Source organism: Nycticebus coucang, chromosome 8 (genome assembly GCF_027406575.1).
Source record: "Nycticebus coucang isolate mNycCou1 chromosome 8, mNycCou1.pri, whole genome shotgun sequence".
Taxonomy (NCBI): Eukaryota; Metazoa; Chordata; class Mammalia; order Primates; family Lorisidae; genus Nycticebus; species Nycticebus coucang.
In genome coordinates this window covers 33,356,612-33,371,878 of record NC_069787.1, presented here as the reverse complement: position 1 = coordinate 33,371,878, position 15,267 = coordinate 33,356,612, and the positions used below count along the sequence as shown (strand labels likewise).

The 15,267-nt window shown below is 41.3% G+C and overlaps 1 protein-coding gene and 1 pseudogene across 20 annotated transcripts in view; one reads left to right on the top strand and one right to left on the bottom strand.

Annotated features, from left to right (window-relative positions):
- The window catches only part of MAGI1 (membrane associated guanylate kinase, WW and PDZ domain containing 1), a 705,209-nt gene that overhangs the window by 223,134 nt on the left and 466,808 nt on the right, over window positions 1-15,267 (bottom strand). The window lies entirely within an intron of this gene.
- LOC128592577 (ATP-dependent RNA helicase DDX18-like) lies at window positions 2,518-5,896 on the top strand (annotated as a pseudogene).

Here is a 15,267-nt window from a genome sequence, read left to right as displayed (position 1 = left end):
TGTTTTCTTTTTCACACCTTCTCACTGGTTGGCAAGCAGAACAGTTTGCTCCAGTACCTTCATTCTGCATTCTGGAGAGTGCAAACACCGCAGAGGGAAGCTTCTAGGATGGGGGACACAGGTTTCTCCTCTGTCCTGTGATAAGCCACCAAATCTGCTGCAGGGAACGTGGTCTTTACAGAAAGGCTAAAGTAGTAAGTATTAACCACGTCCTTTGCCCACTTCTTTGCATCATGTGTTACAAAACAGGGAAACTAACGGAAGCACTCAATCAGCCAGCAGTTTTTTGCGGCGTCTGGCAAGCGGGAGAGCAGCTCACCTTCCTCCTGTTGCATCGCAGTTCCCTAGTTCACATTTGGTTCTTTTCCCAGGGCTCTGGAGACTATTCTCTCCCTTCCCACAGAGACTCCTTTCCTGAAGAGTTGCCTGGGGGTGGGGTGGGGGGGGGGAAGGGGGTTGACAATAAGGGGAAAAGAGGAAGAAATTTGTAGGTTTGATAGTACATCTTATACTATCTTGAATGAAGTGGTAGTTACATGACTATATGCAATAGCCAAAACTCAGACAACTGTTCATCCTAAAAAGCCAGCCCCCAAGCTCTGGCTCATCTGCCTACCAAAGGCTTGCTAAAAACCCATATTACAAGCAATTCAAGGCATGAAATGAAAATTGATGCTTTCAACTCTTGTAACGATGAAAACGGGAAGCTGCCAGAAACGCTGTGTTCCTTTATTTTCCATGTCAGTTTTCAAGAATACAGATAGCAGCGTGTTATATGAGATAAGAATATAGATGCAGCAATGGTGAGGCATCCCTCCCTACATTTGACCCATTAAGGCAGTTTCTGCATTAAAAGGCAAGTCTCTCATAAGGGTTATATTGACCAAAAAAGAAAAAATGCGACCTTCAAAATTGACACTAACCCCAGTAAAAATAACACACTACCCCCTGCATGTAAAAGGCACACTAAAACCGTGAGTGCCTGTTCCTTTCACTGAGAATCAAATCACATTATTCGATGTGGACAACACAGATGAAAGTCTCTGGGACCATTCTACTGTTGAGATGGGCAGGTCACGGTGTGTCTCTATGCAAGTTCAACATCTACACAGTGAGAGGAGTGAGCGAAAATAAAATCTTAGCGTTGTCTTGCAGTATTATGTTCTATAGTTCTAGGACTTAGAAAAGTATAGGGAACAATGTGTTGTCCTCCTTGACTAAAATGTAAGTTTCTTGAGGGCAAGAATTGTTTATCATCGTACCCTTGGCACCTGGCAGAGTGCCTGGCAAATATGTACGTACAATGTGCTCAATAAATTTTTGGTGAGTGATAGCAGAAGCTGGGAAGTTTGCCTTTTTCCATCAGTTGACTATCGAGTGCTGGATTTAAGAAATAATTATACACCTAAATTGTGATTTCATGGTAGACCCTAGCAGGCACACAAAAATGTAGCTGATACTAAACTTAAACTTATATTCTAGATAGAAAAGTAAGAAATGTTTGCTCAAGAAGAGAGCCATCTAGGCCGTACAGAATTTATGATGCTCTACATGGGTTTAGAGAAGGGATGGGTCAAGAGCACAGGCCCAAAGTCAGTGGACAATGAAGCTGTGCCTGGAATGACGAAGAAAGATCAAAAGTAATGGAAGATAGGGATTCATTTCCTTAGGATGGGACAGTGTGAGAAGGTGCTTCTGGAATTATGTATTAAATCGATACTGTGAAAACAGGTCCAAACTTAGATTCTGAACACCAACTATGACCCCCCGAGGCTCACACAGGTCACATTCAGCCGGCCATCTCCACATGCATGTCCCCTGCGACCTTCTGGTCTACCTGCTCACTCTTCCCAGGCCTGGGCATATCATTGTAGACGCCCCCTTCTCCCTTGCATCTCCTGTACCTTTACTGGCTCGGTACCCTAAGGTCATTCTCCTTGGATCTCTCACCCACATCTTTTGCCTTAACTTGGGCTTTCACGTAGGATTCCCCTTTGGCCACTCCACATGACTTTCATCCTCTAAATCAGGGGTTGACAAACTTTTTCCGTAAAGAGCCAGACAGTAAAGAGTTTAGGGTCTGGGGCTATATGGTCTCAGTCATAACTACTGGACACTCCCATTGTAGCACAAAAGCAACCATAAAAGGCTTGGCACTTGTAGCTCAGCAACTAGGGTGCCAGCCACATACACCGGAGCTGGCGGGTTCGAATCCAGCCCAGGCCTGCCAAACAACAAGTATAACCAAAAAATAGCCGGGCATTGTGGCGGGCACCTATAGTCCCATCTACTTGGGAGGCTGAGGCAAGAGAGTCACTTAAGCCCAAGAGTTGGACATTGCTGTGAACTATGACACCACTGCACTCTACTCAGGGTGACAGCCTGAGGCTCTGTCTCAAAAAAAAAAAAAAAAAAAGCAGCCATAAAAAATACATTAACAAATGACTGTGGGCTGAACTGCGCACGTGCGGCAGCAAAGGAAGTAACGTCAGCCCCGACAGCAGAGGATTCCTGCTGTGGCTCCGAGGTGCAGGCGTTGCTACAAGATGTCTCACCTGCCTATGAAACTCCTGCACAAGAAGATCGAGAAGGGGAAGCTCAAGTTGCGGCAGCGAAACCTAAAGCTGCAGGGGACCTCAAATGTGAACCTGTCAGAAACACAAAATGCAGATGAGACCACTGAAGAAACAGTAGCAAGTAGAAAACTTAAAAAATCCTTAAAACGGTCTGTGATAGTGGGCTTGTCAGAAACCCAAAACGGAGACATGTCTGAAGAAACAGTGGAAAATGTAAAAGTTAAAAAATCCCCCCAGAAAAGTACCTCTATCATATTAACCAATGGACAAGCAGCAATGCAGTCTCCCAATTCCAAATCAAATCGAATCGAATCGAAGAAGGAAGAAGGAAGAAGAATGATGCTGGGCCTGATGCAAAAAAACCAAAAACTGAAAACCAAGGGGAATCTGAAGAAGAAAGTGCTGAGGCACATGAAGAAACAGAAGACAACGCGGGCAGCCAGATCCTGAGGAAGGTGGCGGTGAAGCCCCCAGCCTGCCCATGGGACTGACAGGTGCTTTTGAGGACACCTCATCTGCTTCTTTAACTGATCTTGTCAATGAAAATACTCTGAAGGCAATAAAAAGAAATGGGCTTTACAAACATGACTGAAATTCAACATAAAAGTATCAAGCCACTTCTGGAAGGCAGGGATCTTCTAGCAGCTGCAAAAACAGGCAGTGGCAAAACTCTGGCTTTTCTCATCCCTGCAGTGGAACTCATTGTGAAGTTAAAGTTCATGCCCAGGAATGGAACTGGAGTCCTTATTCTCTCACCAACTAGGGAACTGGCCATGCAGACTTTTGATGTTCTTAAGGAGCTGATGACTCACCATATGCATACATACGGGTTGGTAATGGGTGACAGTAACAGATCTGCTGAAGCACAGAAACTCACTATTGGGATCAACATCATTGTGGCCACCCCAGGTCGTCTCCTGGACCACATGCAGAATACCCCTGGGTTTATGTATAAAAATCTACAGTGTCTGGTTATTGATGAGGCTGATTGTATCGTGGATGTTGGGTTTAAAGAATTAAAGCAGATTATTAAACTTCTGCCAACACGCAGAACAGACTATGCTCTTTTCCGCCACACAAACTCGAAAAGTTGAAGATCTATTTAATGAAGTCCCATTTGTTTATTTTTGTTGTTGTTGCAATTGCCATGGCAGTCTTCTTCATGAAGTCTTTCCCCAGGCCAGTATCTTCCAGTGTTTTTCCTATGCTTTCTTGGAGGATTTTTATTGTTTCATGCCTTAAGTTTAAGTCCTTTATCCATCTTGAATCAATTTTTGTGAGTGGGGAAAGGTGTGGGTCCAGTTTCAGTCTTTTACAGCTAAGGAGACAATAACCAAAGCAAAGAGACAACCTACACAATGGGAAAGGATATTTGCATATTTTCAATCAGACAAAAGCTTGATAACTAGGATCTATAGAGAACTCAAATTAATCCACATGAAAAAAGCCAACAATCCCTTATATCAATGGGCAAGAGACATGAATAGAACTTTCTCTAAAGACGACAGACGAATGGCTAACAAACAGATGAAAAAATGTTCATCATCTCTATATATTAGAGAAATGCAAATCAAAACAACCCTGAGATATCATCTAACCCCAGTGAGAATGGCCCACGTCACAAAATCTCAAAACTGCAGATGCTGGCGTGGATGTGGAGAGAAGGGAACACTTTTACACTGCTGGTGGGACTGCAAACTAGTACAACCTTTCTGGAAGGAAGTATGGAGAAACCTCAAAGCACTCAAGCTAGACCTCCCATTTGATCCTGCAATCCCATTACTGGGCATCTACCCAGAGGGAAAGAAGTCCTTTTATCATAAGACACTTGTACTAGACTGTTTATTGCAGCTCAATTTACAATCGCCAAAATGTGGAAACAGCCTAAATGCCCACCAACCCAGGAATGGATTAACAAGCTGTGGTATATGTACACCATGGAATACTATTCAGCCATTAAAAAAAATGGAGACTTTACATCCTTCGTATTAACCTGGATGGACGTGGAAGACATTATTCTTAGTAAAGCATCACAAGAATGGAGAAGCATGAATCCTATGTACTCAATTTTGATATGAGGACATTTAATGACAATTATGGTTATGGGGGGGGGAAGCAGAAAGAGGGAAGGAGGGAGGTGGGTGGGGCCTCGGTGTGTCACACTTTATGGGGGCAAGACATGATTGCAAGAGGGACTTTACCTAACAATTGCAATCAGTGTAACCTGGCTTATTGTACCCTCAATGAATCCCCAACAATAAAAAAAAAGAAAAAAAAAAAAAAAGAAAAGTTGAAGATCTAGCAAGGATTTCTCTGAAAAAGGAGCCATTGTATGTGGGTGTTGATGATGATAAAACTAATGCGACAGTGGATGGTCTTGAGAAGGGATGTGTTGTTTGTCCCTCTGAAAAGAGATTTCTACTGCTCTTTACATTCCTTAAGAACCAAAAGAAGAAACTAATGGTCTTTTTTTCATCTTGTAAGTCCGTGAAATACCAACCCGAGTTGCTGAATACATTGATTTGCCTGTCTTGGCTATTCGTGGGAAGCAGAAGCAAAATAAGCATACAACCACATTCTTCCAGTTCTGCAATGCAGATTCAGGGATTTTGTTATGTACAGATGTGGCAGCAAGAGGGCTGGATATTCCTGAAGTCAACTGGATAGACTCCAGATGACCCTAAGGAATATATTCATCGTGTAGGTAGAACAGCCAGAGGCCTGAATGGGAGAGGGCATGCTCTACTCATTTTACGCCCAGAAGAATTGGGTTTCCTTCGTTACTTGAAGCAATCCAACGTTCCATTAAGTGAATTTGACTTTTCCTGGTCTAAAATTTCTAACATTCAGTCTCAGCTTGAACAATTGATTGAAAAGAACTACTTTCTTCATAAGTCACCCAGGAAGCATATAAGTCATACATCTGAGCCTATGACTCCCATTCTCTGAAACAGATCTTCGATGTTCATAACTTAAATTTGCCTCAAGTTGCTCTGTCCTTTGGTTTCAAGGTGCCTCCTTTTGTTGATCTGAACGTGAACAGCAATGAACAAGCAAAGAAAGAGAGGAGGTGGCAGCGGATCTGGCTACCAGAAGACCAAGAAGGTTGAGAAGTCAATAATCTTTAAACACATTAGCAAGAAATCATCTGACAGCAGACAGTTCTCACACTGAAGACACAACTTCCTTTCATCTGGAATAGCTTTGTCCTGAAATGAATTTTTTTCTCTTGCTCTAACAAAGGAATTTTTGTAGCCATAGAATTTGGACCTATGTAACAAGAATATGAATTCACCCAGGTTGGAAGCACTGAGCACTGTGGTTTTTTTTTTTTTTCATCAAGTGTCTTTTATTTTGGAGATACAAAACAGACTTTAATTTTTCTTGGTTGCCTCAGGGCAAGGCAAGGAATTTCCCTAGTGTTTTTGTGGTGATAATATGCTATTTTAATTTTAAATACACACAAACTTATGTCATTGTTTTAATATAATTTTTTTGTTCCTTCTCAGTTTTTGAAGATTTCTGTGGTGTGGATTTCTGTACTGACTTCTTATAGAAGGTAACTTAGTGTACTAGACAGATTGATGGTAATGCAAAAATAGTCTCAAGGCGTTTTTTAGTTTTAGTTGTTTCTAGGACCTTCATGATATTATGTCTCCTGACCCCTCCTAAAAATGCTGCAGTATATAATGGCAGAGAGCTTTGAGAAATACCTAGGAAGCACCTTTGGATAAAGGTACCATCATTTTTATATAGTCTTGATTTTTTTAAAATGAGCCTTTCCCAGTTACTTTTAGAGTAAGAAATATGGGTTATTTGTCATTGTTATTTGAATAGTGTCCCTAGCAGTCATTAACAGGGATGGGGGAGAAGGAGAGTGAGATTTATGAGCTTCATTTACACCAATATTGGTGTAATACACTGCTGATCTTCATCTGGTAACTTAGCAAATACTTTAAAGAAAGAAAAAAAGAATAGTGACATTCCTCCTCCAAGATTTGTTGATTTGAAGGTGGTCTGGGTTTTGAAAAGCCAATGCAGCAGAGCTCTTAGAAGCCAGGGCCAACTATCAGTAGACATAAAGCCACGCCATCACAGTGCTCAGCATCTATCAGTGTTAGTTACTTGGTGAGAAAAACAACCTCTTCCAGATCCATGAAACAAAAAATAAAATCTGTAGTGAAAACTGAAAACTGAAAATGAACAGTGGTCAGAAAAAAATAGCTAAGTCAGTCAGATGGGTATTTTGTTACAGGTGCACTTGATTTCTGTTGTGTTGGGTAGTGCGTAAGTACAAAACAGTTAACAGTTCAAAACTCAAAGCCTAAACTGCCAGCATCATTTTGCTGTTGTGCAAGTTAATATTTGTAGAGTCTCAATAAATGTAGGTACACGGAGAACATCAAATAAAGGAAACGGTCTGATAGTCAACATTCCAAAACACAAAAACAATAGCACCCCACTCTGGGCTTGACTGCTGCCATTGGCTGCAGGCGTCCTGGGTTCAAGCCTTGACTCCTGGGCTCCTGGCTTAATTTTCCTAGATACCTAACTCATAACTCTCTCCAGTATCATGCTTTCCTTTTTTGTTCATAAATAATTATGTTTTTAAAAATATACAAAGGGAAGAATATTTAATCAATGAATGGAAGTAAATACTGTTGGTATTTTGGTATGTAACCTTCTAGGCACGTTAATATGCATTTTTAATTTTTTTATCAAGAGAAATTACCTTCTGCCTACTACTTGTAACCAGATTGCTTTGTAACATGTCATTTTCCTGTGTCATTAAATAATTATATTAATCTTAAAAAAAATGACTGTGTTCTGATAAAACTTTATTTACAAAAATAGGCGGTGGGCCAAATTTGGCTGGAGGACTGTAGTTTGATGACCCTTGCCTTAGATGGCCGCCAGAGTGGTTTGCAAAAAAATTCAAATAGGACCAAGTCACTTTCCAAGACTCCCACTGCCTTCAGGATAAGCTCCAGGCTTCTTGGCAGAACATACAAGTATCTCTGTGCCCATCTCCCCTGCCTGTTCCTCACAACTCATTCACAATGGATGGCTTGATGCTTCCCAGAAACACCAGCCTCTGATGCCTTGATTTGCACATGCCTAAACCCTCTTCCAGGAATTTCTCCAGCTGTCCCTCTGCCAAACTCCTGCCTGTCCCTAAAAACCCAGTGTTTCCTCTGCCATTAAACTTTCCCTGAAATCTAGACAATGTCAGGCCAGCCTCTCTGTTCCCCCAAACACCTTTACATATTCCTCTGGGATATGGTGTGGAATATCACTGGCCATCTATGTGTCTCCCACCACCACCAACTCCAACTGGACCCTCAGTGAGGGTTAAGTCACGTTGTGTTCATCACCACTTTGTGTCCTGAGGATTTAGCATAACATCTAGCTTACAGACATATCTGGGTCATAACAACTTTGTCTGATTAATCAGCAAAAAAAAAAAAAATCATAGAAATTTCAACTTGGGTCACCATTTGACCTTGTATAACTTTAAAGTAATCTCAACTTACTCAGAGCTCTTAACTATCTTGTGTGCCAACTACTTTAATTCAGACTCACTATTTATTAAAATTTGTCCCCACGTCGGAATGAACTGTTCTTTCTGAGGATGATATAATTCAAAATCTCTTTTAAAGGAGATATACTTTAAAACTGCTACTTAGCCAGCTCCCTATTAGTCTTTAATTAGGTGCTTGAACAATGCTGAATGTGTTACATTCTCTTGCACAGAGCTCCATCCTCAAGCCAATTAGTTTATCCTACCAAATATGACCTACATCACACCTGTGCCTGTGGTAGGCAAATGTTCACAGAGCAGAGCAAATTCCTACAGCTCCCAGAACCTGGCGAGCTTCTGAGGCCAGGGGACACACGAGTTAATAGTAAAAGCTATATACAGTGCATGGCTCTTACCTATCAAATCAGCGAAACTTTAAGAGACTGATTATATTCAGGTTTAGGAAAGATGAAGGGAAACATCACACACACACTGATGGAAATGTAAATTATACAATTCCTTTAGTAGAGTAACTTCAAAGTATTTCTAATTCTAAAAGGTACACTCTTTTTAACTTGATGATGCCATTTTCAGGAGTTTAATGCACAGAAAGATTCACAATCCGGTACCAATTGTACAAAGATGTTCCTTTCAGCATTGATGCTAACATTAAAAAGCTGGGAAATGATGAGCTAAATCATCATGGAACAGCAAAGTTCCCCATGAATGCCACACTCTGTGACTACTGCCTTCCTGATTCCATGGCTAACAGAGCTCAAGCTCACCAAGCCCAAATGACACTCCTGATCTTTACAATGAAAGATAAGCCCTCCTCTGCCCCCCAACTTCCTGCATGGAGGACACGGTCAAACAAACAAGTCATTCTGGACTTCTTTTTGTCACACCCCTCATCTAATCCATCAGGCAATCCTTTTAGGTCTACTTTCAAAATATATCCAATTGCACTGTATTCCTCCACTATTACTCTGGTGTGGCCACCACCATCTCATCCCGGGATTACACTACCAGCTTCCTAGCTGTGTTCTGTTCCGCTCCTGTATCAACCTCATCACATTACCTATAGTTAATTACCTGTTGATAATTAGGGCATGTCATTTCTCACTCAAGATGCTGTAATGACTCTTCACTATTTCACTAAGTATTTTTAACTCAGAATGGTTCTGAGTTAAAAATATCCAGCACAAACTGTCTTCTTTTCCTTATACTCTGACTACTCCTCTCATAATTCTACCCTTGTCTTCTCTATTCCAGCCACACTGGAGATACCACGTCTGCCACAGGGCCTTTGCTCACCCAGATATGCACATGGCTCATTCCTTTACTTATTTTTCTTCTTGAATCCTGCTTTCCCAGTGAGGTCTGCCCTGACACACCGACAACCCTATTTAAAACTGCAACATGGGCCAGGTGTGGTGGTGGCTCACCTATAATGCCAGCACTCTGAATGGCCCAGGCCAGATGATCACTTGAGGCCAGGAGTTCAGGATCTGGGCAACAAAGCGAGACCCTGTCTCTGCAACAAATGGAAACATTAGGTTGGTATGGTGACCACATGCCTGTAGTCCCAGCCATATAAGAGCAGAGGCTGGGGTATTGCCTAAAGAAGTTCAAAGCTTTAGTGAACTATGATTGTGCCTCTGCACTTCAGCCTGAGCAGTAGAGTGAGACCCTATCTACAAAAAAAAAAAAAAAACTACAACATGCTCAATACCTACAATCCTGAAGTCCTTACTCTGCTTTGCTTTCCTCCCTATATTCCCCCCCCCATCTTCTAATACACTAAACAAATTACTTATTTATTACATGTACTATATGTATGGTCTGTCTCCCTTGACCAGAACATAAACCCTAGCAGGGATCTTTATCTGTGCTGGTTGATCATACATCCCAAGCACCCACAACAGTTCCTAGCACATAGAGGATGCTAAATAAATATTTGTGGAATGTATAAATATATCTTAGAGTTTCTACGAAGACTAAATCAGCCAGCCCTAGCAGATAGCAACCTAACAAATGTAGGTTCCAGTTATTATTAGAAAGAATGAAGTAAGCAACACCAAGCTGAACTAATAAGCAAATATAGTTATTACAACATTGTTAATAATACCACAAAAAGGAAAACAACATACAATCTTACCATGAGGGTGATAGTTAAATAAATGATTCTACCCTCCACAATTACTGGGCAACTTTGAGACACCAGGTACTTATTACCAACAGTTAGGTAGATATATTTGTATTTCTTATTAAGATCCCAATCAAGAGTTAGATAGGAATGTTTGTATTTCATATTAAGATATCTTTGGGTGAAAAGAAAGTGACTGAATGTCATGCAGTGTAATATCATTTTCTTTGAATGAAGAAAAAAAGGTGCATGTGATATATTAATGCAGAAAGGTGAGGCAGGAACCCCATACATACACATAGTGACTTTGGGGGAGTGGGGCTTCTGGGAGAATGAGGGCTGGGGTGTGAATTCACACAGTATTGTTCCACTACACTTGGGTTTTGTAAGCAATCAAGCCAACTTCTGTTTTGCCAACCACTATAACTTTTACGAACAAACTTTTCACAGCTGAAAGATTTCGTTTTGACTAATCATTTCTATCTTATTCCCTATTCCCTGATCTTATCAGGTATAAATTAACACAGGTTTTCATACAAGCACCAGGAGGGTAGGGAAATTTTGCCCATTTTGTTCATGGTTCATCCCCGATGCCTAAAGAGTGCCTAGCACCTAGCACGCAAACATTATAAAACAAGTTATTCTCCATACGAGATCACCTCCAGGTAACACTGGGCAGTGAATTAAAGGGTCTGAAAAGCTAGAAAGAAAAATAGCAAAGGCCTCCATAAACTGGAATGTTGAACCTCATAAAAAAGGAGTTAAATGTTTATAGACCTTTTTGCTTCCCTTTTGGGTCTCTATATCTAAAGCAACTCTCTTTGGCATAGCTCCACAATTAATAAGAAAATTATGGCATTTGCTGTCTTATAGGCAAGTTATTTCATACAGCTATTATCAAATGTGTAGATTCCCACTGATGTAATCTTTATCGCAGCAAAGAAATATATCCAGCATGATCATTCAAACTCCAGGCCTATTAGAGCATGAAGTGGTGGAGGCAAAGGAGAGTCTTTAATCAAGACAGCGACATCAACTTTTAAGATCAGTTCAAATAGCAGACAGAACTAACTATAAATGCTTTTTATTTTGTAGGATAAATTATCTGGGTTGTGGAACAAGAATATACAGTATATCATTAAATACAAGCAAACCAGTGTTTCCGCTTCTGTTTTTTAAATGGTTTTTCATGGAGCTGTACTTTTTGGCTTTGCTTTAGTAATAGTAATAGCACTTTAGGGAACAGCTCAACCTTCCTAATGTCTGATCAAAGTTCTTGATGCATCCATTCATTTACATACTTATTGAACATATTATCGTGTGCTAAACATTATGCTTAGACTTGGGATATACAGAGAAATAGCAAAAGCCTCCACAAACAAGGGTGTTAAGCCTCATAGAATAGAATTAAATGCCATAAGCATAACACAAACATTAAACTTTTAAAATCTTTTCATTCAAGAATGTTCAGCCTAGTGAGTCACTTTCAAGCTCAAGACCTCCCCTTTACTTTCTTGCCTAAAATCGTTCTAAACATCTTAGTCAAAGTTTGGTAATATTTTCCCCATTTTGTTTTTATTCTTGAATCTGACAGTCCATTGCAACTTTAAGAATGTCAACTCCATAGAAGGAATAAAAATCTGCAATAGCTGCTTGAGGAAATGTATTACAAAACCAAACCAAACGAGATATCTGGATGGCATTCAGTCATCAATTCACTATGATTGCAAAGCAAACAGATTTAGTGCCATTTTTAACAACATGGAACCACTTGTCAAATAGATTTACCAATGAAAAATGGCACATCACACTATTTAAGGCAAAACTGTCCTGGCTGTGGGCATCCCAAATTTATCAAGTAAATGTGCTGGAAGCCAGTAATGGCAGAAACTTGTCAAGGAGACCTGGGAAGCCAAGGAAGGCAAGATGCTCGCAGTTAGGATTGGTAACAACTCAAAAGCCGAACTACTGTCAGACAGAGCGATCAGGAGAGTTACTGAATTAATGGCTGGCATTGTTGCCTTTTCTTGCCACCAGACATCTCACAAAATGATGTGACAGTTTTTCCGGTGCCAGAGGGTGTCAGTATGACTGCGAGGGATGTGCTTACATTCAAATATTTGGGGTCTGACTATCAACATAAGAGAGGTTTTTTTAATAGGAAGAAACAAACAAGCTGAGAAAATGATGATTATGAAACCAAAAGAATTTTCTCCATGAAGATACAGTTGCAAACAAATATATAAACATACTAGGAGTGTTTTGAGGGGGGAAGGTCTTTTGATTTAGCTTTTTCTAATACTATCATCTCTGTATTTACTATTAACTACAGAAATCCTTTTACCTGTAGTTACAGGTGTCTAACAGGTGCCAAATTCTATTCCCTACAAGTCTAATAAAGCAACATCAGAAAAACATGTGGATCTATATACTTAGTGGAATCATTAAAGAGACGATGATATGTCACCTGTCTTATACAACACAACATGGGGCCAAAGAGAAACTGAAATTTAATGTTCTAATAACTGGTGTCAATTAATCACGGTGTTTAGCTCCTCTTCAAATACAGAGATCCCCCCCCCTTCCCCTCTCCTCTACCCTTATCTGTATGCCAGGCGTGAAGGCAAAACAAGGGAAGAAGAGAGGGTGTCCCCTGGGAAGCCTCTGTTAGCTGTGCCTCCACAGTATCAGTTATAGTCAGTATAATAATATCAGCTGTACTCATTACTTCACAGTGCTGCTAACTCAAGGGTATAGTTTTTGTTCTTACCCAGAAGAAAGTCGAAGATCTACAACTGTTGATCGCGAAAGCTGTCTGAACTATCAAAAATTACGTAGTGATTTAAGGAGCTCCTTTCTGCTTATAAAACCCACATATAACTCTTAATTCCATGCTTTTAGAGAACTGGGACTCAATAGCTTGGTAGCCTCAGTGGGATACAACATGGGCCACATCACAAATTGCCTCTTCTGGAGAGGCAGAGAGGCTCCAGTCTTCCCCAGGGGAGGGTCTATAAAAAATTCAATGGCCCATCCTTCTGCTCAGCAAGGACCAGCAGGTAAGCCTTAAATCGAAAGGTAATAACAGACCGACTTTTCACCTAATGAAGTGAAAAAAATAACAGAGCAATTCTACATCTCTCTAGCACAAACACATCAAATCCAACCATCAAACCTCAAACATCTTGTTAAATACTACCAGGGAAATACAACTTGAAATAAGCAATCGAACAAAGAAACTAGGTAAGGAAGCAAATCATAACTTTTAGGATTTAAGGTCAAAGAGTGAGATGGGGTTAAGATGAGGTAGGGTGGAGTAGGGCAGGGTAAGATAGGGTAAGATGGGGTAGGGTGAGGTGGGAGATGAGGGGTTAGAGAGCAGTGTTACCAGCAGAAATGTTTTCTCATGGTCTCATCTACTTTCCCGAATGGCACTGAATTGAGACGCAGGGCAGACTACTTTGGCTTGCTCAGTTGAGAAATGGAGGAATCAAGTCTCTGTTGATAACGTTAATCTGCTAAAGCTTTCAACAGCACTAAAATTTGCTGGCAAGTGATGAGCTGTGCCTTGTTGACGAGTTACACTGCAAGTTATATCATGACAAGAATCCAAGAGCATATCCAATTAATACGGTCTTCAAAGTTATCACAAGACACCAATTTTCAGAAGGTATTAGCCTTATAGACGATAAAAGACAAGGCTTTCTCAACTAAGAAATGCATTCATTTCCCCAGAACACAAGAGACAGGATGACCTTAAACCCTTATTCTGGGGGTAACCATGTGTGTATATAGTTTTTTATATTCTCAATATAAAAGTCACAATGCCCTCATGCAAAAGCTTCCGGTTTTATTGGGATCCCAACAAATATGTCTGAACCTTTGAAAGCACTGAATACTCATTCAAGAGGAACAGCAAAACAAACAAAACCTAGCAAGGGTTATTTTGCCAGTGCACACTCACAAGTAGTCTCCTAATTGATTCTCAATCGACAGGGCCTTCAACATGGTAAACTTTCAGAAGGAGAAAAGGGTGCAACATACCTAATCCTTACAAATAAAGCTATGCATACCCTCAAATAATTTAGTTCAGGCACAAATCCACTCCCATTGTGTGCGAGGCAAAGTCTGTGTACCCACACTGTGGACAAGGCAGCATCCGGGTACCCTCCACTGCCCTCTCACAGACCCAGGTCAGTTACACTTAGGACTTGGGAAGCGGAAGGGAGGGAGCCCTCTGATTCTTTAAAAGAAAAAAAAAAAATACCTCAGCTTTCTTGACTTGGCCCATATTCACTTACAAGAAGGAGAAAGGGAAAACTGCCTTTGGCTCCCAAGCACTCAACAAGCCAGACTCTTGTTGGCTGTTTTCTGAGGCTCACAGACAGGCACATCTTACCCAGACAAGACAGTGCTCTAACATACACGTTAATTTGCACGAAGTAAACTTAAAAAGGTTTCTGCACGTACATCCGTCCTTTTAAAAATAGGGAGGGGGGAGAAGGGAACTGCAGTTACTTCCTTATTTCCGTGGGAGCCTGCAAAGCCCTCCAAAGTGCGAAAGCTTTAGCCCAGGGCAGGGAGAAGCAGCGCTCCCTGTCCCGCGCCCTCCCCGGCCCGGGCCGCCGGAACAATGTAGCGACATACATTTATACCAACACCTGCTGGAGCCTATTAATATGCACGGGGACGTATTGATTCCCCCCTTCCCCTGCTCTCCACACTGAGCAGGCTTTCATCCCTCCTTTACCATCCATCAGGAACTCATTTCTCCGGCCCCCTCCCCGCCCGCCCCCAGGCCCCATTCAACCTAGCCCCGCGCCCTGAAAGCCCAGGCTGACGAGCACACTTTGGAATGCACTTCATTAAAATGTAGCTGCCCGGCTCCAACCTGCAATGCGGAGGAGGCATACAAAGCGAGCGCCACACTTCCTCCAGCATCCCCTTCAAAAGCCCCATTGTTCGCCAGGCATCTGCTCCAGGGCCCGGCCTCTCCCTACCCACTGACCCCTGATTTTTTTTTC